The sequence below is a fragment of the Microtus pennsylvanicus genome, chromosome 10, assembly GCF_037038515.1.
Source record: "Microtus pennsylvanicus isolate mMicPen1 chromosome 10, mMicPen1.hap1, whole genome shotgun sequence".
In the NCBI taxonomy this organism is placed as follows: domain Eukaryota; kingdom Metazoa; phylum Chordata; class Mammalia; order Rodentia; family Cricetidae; genus Microtus; species Microtus pennsylvanicus.
In genome coordinates, this window is record NC_134588.1 from 101,791,987 (window position 1) to 101,802,646 (window position 10,660).

Consider the following 10,660-nt stretch of genomic DNA (forward strand, 5'->3'; position numbering starts at 1 on the left):
AGTTCAGTTCCCAGCACCCACATGCTGGCTCACAACCATCTGTAATGAGGTCTGGTGCCCTCTTCTGGCATGCATACATAATAAATAAATCTTTTAAAAAAGCAACACTGTCTTCACCAAAAAATTTTAAAAAAGGTTTGATGCCGACAAGTACTGAAAAAGCTGAAGTGTGCTAGAAGACTCACAGTGCTGCTGACTGGAGCGTGGATGGTGTAGTCAACAGTGTGAGCTGTTGGAAAACAACGTGGCGATTTCCTGACTATAAAACACATCTGCCTTACACACCCAGTCTTTCTTTCCCCAGAGAAAGGAAACAAAAGGCATGTACACACTCTGATGATGAGTGGCTTTGTTTGAAGCAGTAAAAAGAAGCAAAGCAAACAAAAAACACAAGTAAACATATGCCCATAAATAAGCAAATAGAAGATATATTTTGGAAAACAACTGAAAAAAAATGATGGGCTATTGAGATTAGCAGCAGAGGGGATGTGGCGTGTGATAAGTTAGGCAAAAACACCTACTGTGAACTTCTATTTACATCATGTGCTACCAAGGGCAGCACAGCTGAGCAGTTCCTGAGGGCACGGCAGGAAGGCCAGGAGTAGCGGTTTGAAGAAGACATGTCCCCACAGGCTCAGGTCTATGGACACTTGCTCATCGCTGGTGGCGCTGTTCCAGGAGGTTATGGAACCTTTGGGTGGTGCAGCCTGGCTAGAGGAAGTACATCTGTGGGGTGGGGTTTGAAAGTTTAGAGCCTCCCCATGACTGGTAGCTTGTTCTCTGTGTCCTGGGTGTCATTGTGTTATGACCCATCAGCTTCCGCATCCAGCTAACTGGGCTGCCTTCCCCCTACTATAGACACCCACTATGGAACTGTAAGCCAAGGTAAACTCAGTCTCGGGTAAACTGCTCTTTGTTGTGGTGCTTTATGGTCATAGCAACAAAGTAACTAATACATTAGATAAGGAAGGGGCGGGCACAATGGATGGGAGTGACTAGGTATGTCTGTCCCTTCTCTTCACTGTGTGCTGATTTAATCTGCGTCTGTGTGCACACATATATAAGAAGATAATTTAAATGCTTAAATACAACAGGTGCCTAAAGTTAGAAAATATTTATATACGGGAAATGTATACTATTAAACAGAAATTATCAGATTCATTTTTTTTTATTTCTATAAGTTGGACAACTCTGGAAATCTATTACTTAGACACAATTCAAACAGAAACTAGTCAGTCTAGGGTGGCAGCTCCTGCTATGATTCCCACATTCAGGAGTCAGAGGCAGAAGGATTGCTGTGAGCTTGAGGCCAACCTGGTCTACATAGTGAACTTCTGGCCTGCCAGGGCTGTATAGCAAAACCCTGTCACAAAACAAATAAAATAAAATAAAATAAAACAAAAGCTACTATCCTTAGAAGTCTGAGTTATATTCTACTGAAATAAAAGTGCAAACTACTGTGTAAAAATACAGTTGAAAGGGAAGTGTCTCCTCACTGGGGCTTGCAAATAGTTTCTTACTAAGCATTTCAAACTGACCAGTTTGGACTATGAGGAAACCTACATGTATGTATAATGAAAAATGTCCTCTGTCTCAGCTTCTGTCTCGGCATTCACCAAGTGGAGCTGTTGCCCAATGAAAAAGATTCACACTTTTTCCTGTCAGAATGTAGACTCGTTAGACCGTCAGAGAGAACCGCCTGATTTATACATGCCACACATGCTCCTAGGTGCCTCTCTGGACTGGCTATCAAGGCCTCGTCCTCAGCTTAATTTGGGGAGACAAAGCAAAGAGGCTTAGGTGTGAGAACTGACTGAAACATGATTCCTGAAGGGGCTTTGGGTGGTTTTGTTGGGCATTCTCCCACCCTTCTATGCCCATCACCATTTTGAGAAGGGAAAGCATTCATCTGCAGGCCCTAACGGCAGCTTTCCTGCCCAGGCAAGGCTTGGACTCCTGTACCTTTATGTTTCAATCCGTTCCTTCTTACACTGTCCTCCTCCACCCCTTAGGGATCAGAGCTCCTTTGTATTTACACATCCTTGGGTTTTGTTTGTTTGTTTTGGTTTGGTTTTATTTCTAAGCTCATATTTTAATAATTTCCTGACATATAGATATAGATACAGATATGTTTGGGCCATTTCTGACTTTCTGCTGTTTGTTTTATCTTTAATTTTTTGAGATTTGTTTATTTTTATTCTATGGATATGGGTATCACGCTGGCAATATGTTTATGCCCTTTCTGTGTGTGGTGCCCACAGAAGCCAGGAGAGGGAGTCCGATCCATAGTCAGAAACCAGCTACAAATGGTTGAGAGAGGCCATGTGGGTGCTGGGAACTGAACCCTGTGTCCTCTGGAAGAGCCATCAGTGCCCTTAATCACTTCTCCAGCCCTCTTTTCTTCCTTCCTTCCTTCCTTCCTTCCTTCCTTCCTTCCTTCCTTCCTTCTTTTTTCTATTTTGAGTCAGGATTTTGTATGCCCAGGCTTTGCATGTAAACTGGCTATGAAGCTGAGATAGAAAACAATTCCAGCTTTAAGCACTTGTTCTTAATCTACAGCAAAGAACCGGAACACAGAGAACAAAGCTCCATTAAATACACTCTCGCATGAAAACTTAAAATAAAAAACCTCAGGGCCCCATGAGGCTGAAGAACCCACTGAGGCTAAAGCACAGTAGAACAAATAGGGCACAGCTAAGGGAGGGCTGTCAGCAGAGAAATGGATGATGTGGGGGCCAGGTTTGAGATGGCTGTCTGCTGGGCTGGGGTGCTGAGGGAGGAGGCTATGGAAACTCACCTAGCCCAGTGTGTGGTGAGACCCTCCCACCCCAGTGCACATCTCGCTCCTCCTGCGTGTTCAGTTTGTTGAGTAGCATTATCCGAGTCTGATGAATGTACCTCCTGGCATGGGAGCCCTTTCATAGCTCACCTTAGAAATATGCAAAGGCAGAATCTTGCGGCATGCCTTTTATTCTAATCTATCAGAAGACTTTTCTGTGAACAGATCCAAAATTATTCTCTTAGACAACAGGACTGTTCTACACTATTGACTCATCTAACAGCCAAAAGCACTATACAGGGATGGAGAAATGGCTTAGCATTTAAGAATACATACTGCTCAGAACCTGAGTTCAGTTTCTAGTATCCCATGTTGGGTGGCTCACAACTGCCTGCACTTTAGCTGCAAGGTATCCAGCACTCTTTTCTGCACTCCACAAGTGCGCACACGTGCACAAACCCACATGCAGACACATAAAATTACTTGCTAAAAAATCAAAAGCACCACACTTCTTTCAGGAAGACTGGAGAAATGTTCTGTTTTTTTGTTTATTTATTTACTTGTTTGTTTTGAGGTAGGGTCTCTCTACAGAGCCTTGACTGACCTTGAACTTTCTCTGTGACCAGGCTGGCCTCAAACTCAGAATCTGCATGCCTCTGCCTCCTGAGTGCTGGGATTAAAGGCAGAAAACAATTTGTTTAAAGGAAAATAAGGAAAATTCATCCGACTACAGTGAAGGCATGCATACAACAGCAGAAGCCAAACTGGGTGGGAAGGAGAGGACGGATTATGAATGCCATTGAAAACCAACACAAGAATTTAGTCTCAGCAGAGACCCAGACAGCTGTGGGACTTTAAGTAAAGGGAGTCAATGACAGAGGTGGATACAAGAGAGCCACCTGCTCTGAGGAACATAGGGAATGAGGTTTGTGTTGAGCATGGCCAATTGGGCTTACTCCCTTCCCACAGCTAAGAAAGTCTTGTCACCGTGCACTTTCTCTGGGAGTGAGTCAAATACAAGGCCACACTTCCTGCCAACATGTACTATTTGTCCATCTCTGACAAATATTATTCTACTTCCTACCATAGAAAGAAAGAAACTCAAACATCTGCCATTGGTACTAATCCACGGGTGTATCTGTAGGTTCCTGTTTCTGGTTGGCCCGAATTTACCTTGGCACCATTTTCCTTGAAGTCAAATATTTGGTGTTTTGCAACAAATGCAGAACAGATTTCAGGGTGTGGCCTGCACAGCTCAGTCTCTACAGGGCAGACTGCCTGGCCTTGTCCCCTTAATTTTCAGATGTGAACGGCAGAACAGCAGCAGCAGCAGAAGAGGTGGGGAATGTAGCCAGCCGAAGGCCTGGACTAGCCAGCCAAAGGCCTGAATGAGGAGTCAGTTAACCACGATGAGCCATTGATTTTTCTAAGTCTTAGATTCTTTATAGAATTGGGACCAAGGTTAAAAGTTTACAGTAATTATTAAGAAGAAAATAAAAGGATTGCCTATTTGTGTTGATCAACTAACTGATCAGAGAAATTCCAGTCTGCTACAGCCAGTAGAGTTGGTGGATGCTCCAGCAAGCCTTGGCAAAGGAAACATGTTTGGGCGATGCTACCCCAGGAAATGTTCTCATTCAGAAACAGCAAGGCCAGGAATGTCCTCCCAAGCTTGCTGGGAAGATCAAAGGCACTTTGTGGAGGAGTGCCAAGACACAAGAAAAAGAAAACACATTAAAAAAAAAAAGATTTATTTTTAATTCTGTGTATGTGTGTTTGTCTCGTGTGTGTGTGTGTGTGTGCATGCAAACACAGGTTCCTGCGGAGGTAAAGTCTAGGGCATCGGAGCCCTTGGAGCTGGAGTTATAGGAAGTTGTGAGCCTCCTGATGTGGGTGCTGGGAACTGAACTCTGGTCCTTAACAAAAATTAGTTTGTGCTCTTAACTGCTGAGGCATCTGTCCAAGCCTGAGAAAATACCAGAGCAAATCTCTGGAGGTGTTTGCAGTTCAACAGGTGCATGCACACGGAATGATAAATAGGGTCATAAATACCCTCTATGAAGACTGGACAATGAGCAACTGTGCATGGGCAAAGCAGGAGTTTTCAGTGGCTAGTGTGAAAGCCCTTTCCTACCCAAACCTCCACGGCATGTGAGAAGGTACATGACGGGATGGATGATTGTCAGCAAGAAAGACTCTATATGTGAACATTTACTTCCCTTGTTTCTGGTTCCCCAGAATAGAATGTCTGATAAAAATATAATAACCAATTACAAAATAATTTAAGTTTTAGAAGTCATACACAAACTATTTAAAAGGTTAATGTAATTTTTCCCACAAGACTTCATTTTAGCTCCGTAATTAGATATGCTTAATGTCTACATATATAAACTGATTTGCCATTTTATTTGCATCATGATTTTTAACTATAATCCAAGATTAAAAAGTAGAATCTTTATTTTTTTCTATTTAGACAAACTTTAAATTACAGAAGAGCCCATTCCTGTAACTAAACTTACTGATTTAATGAAAGTGTAATCAATGCAGAAAAATATGACAATTTCTTGAAGAAGGATAAAAATAAAACGAAAGTTCACTATTTTCTAGAGTTTTCGCTTTGGCCAATAGAAGATGTTCCTAGTGTTACAGACACCACTAGATCAACTCACACGGTCCACATAAGTTTCAGGTTTTATTTCTTTTTTAAAATGACTTTATTGTTGTTGAATGTACACACACATGCTTATGTGCGTGCACACATACATGCAAAGGTCAGAGGGCAACTTTTGGGAGTTGGTTCTCTCTTTCCACCGTGGGTTCCAAGGATCAAACGCAGGGTATTAGGTTTTTGTGGCGTGTGTTTTTACCTGCTGAGCTGTCTTGCTGATCCTCATCTTTGTTTTCCTGAGTAATAGATACTGTAGAATTTGTATGATAAATCTTTTAATGAGATCTCTGTCCTATCATGAGGAAATTCATTCCTTGCTTTCTCCCTCCTTCCCTTTCTTCCTTCCCCATCCTTTTTTCTTTTGCCACACAGATCAGTTGTTCATCTTAACCTTGACTTAATCTTCCGTTCTCTGCTGACTTAGTTCTAGGAGCTTGGGCTCAGAAAAGTCCTTTATAAAGGCTGTGTGTGTTGCTCTTGGGGGCACACACCTGCAATCCCAGTGCTCAGGAGGCCGAGGGAGGAGGCCAGCCTGGTCTATATAGTAATATTTCTGTCTTCAAAACAAAACCCAAAATCCACAGTGAGTTCCAACAACATCTCACTCAATAGTGCACTCTGATGCTTCAGGTACACTGTTATGTGTGACTTTGCAACCCCTTCTGGGATCGAAATTTTCCTGATTCCAATCTCCAAGGTAACATTGCTTGGGTAAGCAAAGAGTTTTTGTTTCTTTTCCAAGCTCCTCACACTGTGGTGTGACTCTAATTTCTAATTTTTTGCTGCTTAAATAAACTGACAGGTCAGGGAGCAGGCCAGGTCCATAGCTAGGAAAGTCAGAATGAGGTCCAGGTACAACATCCTGGGCTCAGCATAGCATAAGGGGAGCTTCCCTGGGGAGCCAGGACACAAACGTTTACCCAGACAGAGGCACAACCTCAGGTAGGGACCCAGCAACAGACCAAAGCAACAGTCATACCAAAGTCCATCTTGGTGAACCAATGAGTGCGCTCAGGTTCTTTTCAGGAGCATGGGTGACTCACAGGCAGCTACGCCACTGAGAAGTCCTCCCCAGCACGGGTGAACTCATGGAGTCGCAGTGCTGGAGCTCTCTACAGACCCTGCAGGCATCTCGCTAGATTGGGAAGTCTTTCTGGGCCTCTGCACCCTCCTGCATTACTTTCTGGGTCTCGCAACTCTAGGAAGGAATGTTTCACCCTGGAGGATATCTGACAGCAGTTACCAGCGTATCACCAGGGCGAGGCATTAAGGTGCCTTCTTTTTCAGGAGATTGGGTTTTCCTCTCCGTTCATGATTGTGCTATGGCAATACTGGATGGAAATGAGGCTGGGTATGGTGACACGTACTTTAACCTCAGCAATGAGGCAGCGGTAGGTAGATCTCTGTGAGTTCCAAGCCAGCAATTGTCAGGCAACCGAGGCTACATCTTGAGAGCCAATCTCAAAAAAAAAAAAAGTAAATATGGAATAACTTTCCAAGGATTATGCACTCTGAACCACCAATAAGTTACTGTAGTTTTTCTGCAATTTGTCCTCATGTGGATCAGGGTATAAGACCAAATTACTTATTGCCAGGAGGTAGTGGCACACACCTATAATCCCAGCACTCGGGGGCAGAAGCAAGCAGCTCTCTGTGAGTTCAAGGCCAGACTGGTCTATAGAACGAGTTCTAGGACAGGGATAGCTCTGTTACACAGAGAAACCCTGTCTTGGAAAAAGAAACCAAAAACCAGGTTAGCCCTATTTAAAAATGGCCACAGTACTAGAAAACGGTGACTAAAAAATAACTCTAGGGACTGGAGTGACCGCTCAGCAGCTAAGAGTACAGTCTGCTCTTGCAAAGGATCCACATTTGGTTGCTAGCACTTACGTCAGACAGCTCGCAACCACTGATAAACTCCAATACCAGGGTATATGGTAACCTCTTCTGGCCTTTTCGGGAACTTCATTCATGTGAACATACCTATACAAAGACACACACATAATTGCAAATAAAATCTTTAAAAAATTAACATTAGCACCATGCCATATATTTGAATTATTTTTACAAATGTATTAAAAACAAAGTACTGGGTTGTGGTGGCACACAGCAAAGGCAGGCAGATCTCTGTGAGTTTGAGATCAGCCTGGTCTACAAAGTGAGTCCTAGGAAAGCCAGAGATATTACACAGAGAAACCCTGGTTTGGAAATCCAAAACAAATAAAGCTTAATGTTGTATTTTAGGGTCTAAAATACTTTTAGCCAAGCTCTATATCCTCTTAAGATACTCTAATATACTGTTGATTGTGGGGTTTTACCAAACCCTAATGTGTTTTTTTAAGATTTATTTATTTATTATGTATACAATAGTCTGCCTGCGTGTGTCCCTGCAGACAGAAGTTGGCACCAGATCTTATTACCAGTGGTTGCTGGGAATTGAACTCAGGACCTCTGGAAGAGCAGCAGTCAATGCTCTTAACCACCAAGCCATCTCTCCAGCCCCCAAAACCCTAACATTTTATGGCATTTACAAGACATTCTTCCCAGCTATTCTGAAAAAGAAAAAAACAACAAAACAAAACTGTCATTATATCTTAAGCATTCCCACAATCCCCCCCCCCCCTTCAAAAAAAACTTAACAGAAAGAACAAACTCAAAAGAGCAGGGGAATGTAGCAGAACGAGTCAGAAAGTAAAATCAACTCAAGCTGAATGTGAAAAATTTGCAGACTCCTCTCATGACTGATTTTCACAATATGTAAAAATAATAACTGTTTGCGTCATTAGCTTTCCCATCACTGTGACAAAACGCCTGTCACTGTCACAAACATCCTATAGGGGAAGAGTTCATTTTGTTCACAGTTTCAGTAGATTCAGGGTGGCATCGCTCCATGTTCTGCAGCAACATATCATAGTGGCAGGACCATGTGACAGGAAATTCATCGCATGTCACATAGGAAGAACAGAGAGAGGTTGGGGTGAGACGCAGACCACGGATATGGCCAGTCACATACTCCTACCATTGGGCCTTGCTTCTTTCTTATTGTTTTTGCTTGTCTCTGCCTCCAGAGTGCTGGGACTAAAGGTTCGCACCACCACCTAAAATATTATCATACTTTTTGGTATGATAATATTAGGAATTGATTAAGTGATGAATCCATAGTTGAAAACCTTGATGATCTTAACTGTCACTGGAAAGGAAACACCATCAGATACTCTCTGGGCATTTTTATGTAATAAGATTGAGAAATCACATTAACCACTACAATCCATTTTAGAAAAAAGCAATATAAACTCCCTATAATCTATAAATGTTTATGATAGAATTAAACCTTATCAGATTGCAAAGAATTAGAAAGAAGAAATTTTAAAAGAAAAAACCACGAATAATAAGACATCACTGAGATGACCCACATGTTAGAATTGACTGAAATAAAATTTAAATTATTTCATAAAATGGCTGCAGTGTCACATACCCTTGTCTCCCAGCACTTGGGAGGCAGAGCTCTGAGTTCCAGGCCAGCCAGAGCTCCACAGTGAGACTGTCTCAAAAAAAAAATTACTCCAAAGATTTAGTGGAAAGCATAGTTATAATGAACAAATAGGGTATATCAACACCTAAGTGAAAACTTTCTTTTGAAAAAAGAAATTTAAATAATAAAACATAGTATTTTAAGTGAAAAAAATAATGAAACAGGCTTATGAGAAGATTTTACACTGTCAATCATCAAAGAGTCAATTTGAAGATAGACCAATAGGCATTATCGGTCTAATGATCAGAAAAAAATTGAGTGGAGATTTTATTACAATCTCTTAATACTAAGTGATAAAACAAATATATAATTAGAAGTCTTCAGAGTGTTTGAAAGTAGGGACATAATTGAACAGAAATTAATTTGAGGCAAAAATGTTTAAAATTTTTCCAAAATAGCAAACAATAAACTGGTGGGTCAAGGAGACTCGGTGTATAAACATCTGACAAAAGAGCCACGCGCAGGATACTATTACCTATAAATACAGAGTGCGGAGAAAAACGAGAGCAACCAGCGCCAAGTGAGACGCTGCCGATCAGTAAAAATGGTTAAAGTTTAATTTCATTGGAAATGAGACTAAAAGTCATTGGGAAGGTTTACAGAGCTGAAAGGAAAAATAAAACCTGCTGGCCCAGTATAAATATTCTTCCAAACTGAAATAAAAACCAAGACAACAGCAACAGGACGGCACTGCTAGCAATGCTGAAGGGACCTGCAGAATTAAAGTTGACTCACAGTAGGGAAACAGATTGACACTCATTCCACCCTATGTAAGAAATTTAGTGGCTTAGCAAAATCATTTCTTTCTCCCTACTTTATGTCTTGTCTCGACTTAGCTGAATGATCTATTCTATGAGTTACTGGCTGGGGTCACTCAAGCGACTTTCTTCAGCTATGACTTGGGCTGAAATAGCTTCATCCCATTGTCTGGTCGTTGTGGTGTGGTGGTTAAACTGATTGGAATAGACCTGTATCTCACTTAAATTACCCCCAGTCATGTATCTTAAACTTGTTGCCCGGAGTCCTCCTTCATAATAAAAGCCAGAAGTGTAAGCCCAGGGCTAGAATGGCTATAGTACCACTTTCATCATATTTTCTTAGCCCAAACCACTACAACTTGATGCCTACAGATAACTGCCACGTTAATGTTCAGTTTGAACTGGGAGTTTGTGTAGGGTTTAGCTTGCTTCTGCTATACCTGTTGAACTGGAACCATTCATGTGGTTGCTTTCAGCCAATAACTGCTCTAAACTCTGAGATGACCACTTTTTTACCTTCTCCACGTGTCTAGAACCAAGGCACTGAATGATGTCTGTGCTTTCTTTATGGTGCTCATATGCCAGGAGCTCTTTCTTCATCCATCTTCTCTCCAGAAGGCTAGCCTGGGGGCTCAGGTACCAAACGAGGAGGGGGAAAGTGAAGCTGTGCCTTTAGAAGAGTCTTTTCCCAAGTCTCAGCCTAGTGTAGGGTCCTAGCCCATGTATTTCAGAGAAGCTATAGTTGGGTAAAAGTGTTCTCTACTCTGCCATGCAATTTGGCTTTGTTTTTATGCTTTTATTTTTGCCACATTCTCTTTTCACCCATACCATTATGATGTAGTGTAGTTTATTTGTGATGTTTTCAATTGCTTGATTATGTGAAGATATATATATATATACAGAAAAGGTTTGTGGGAATATTT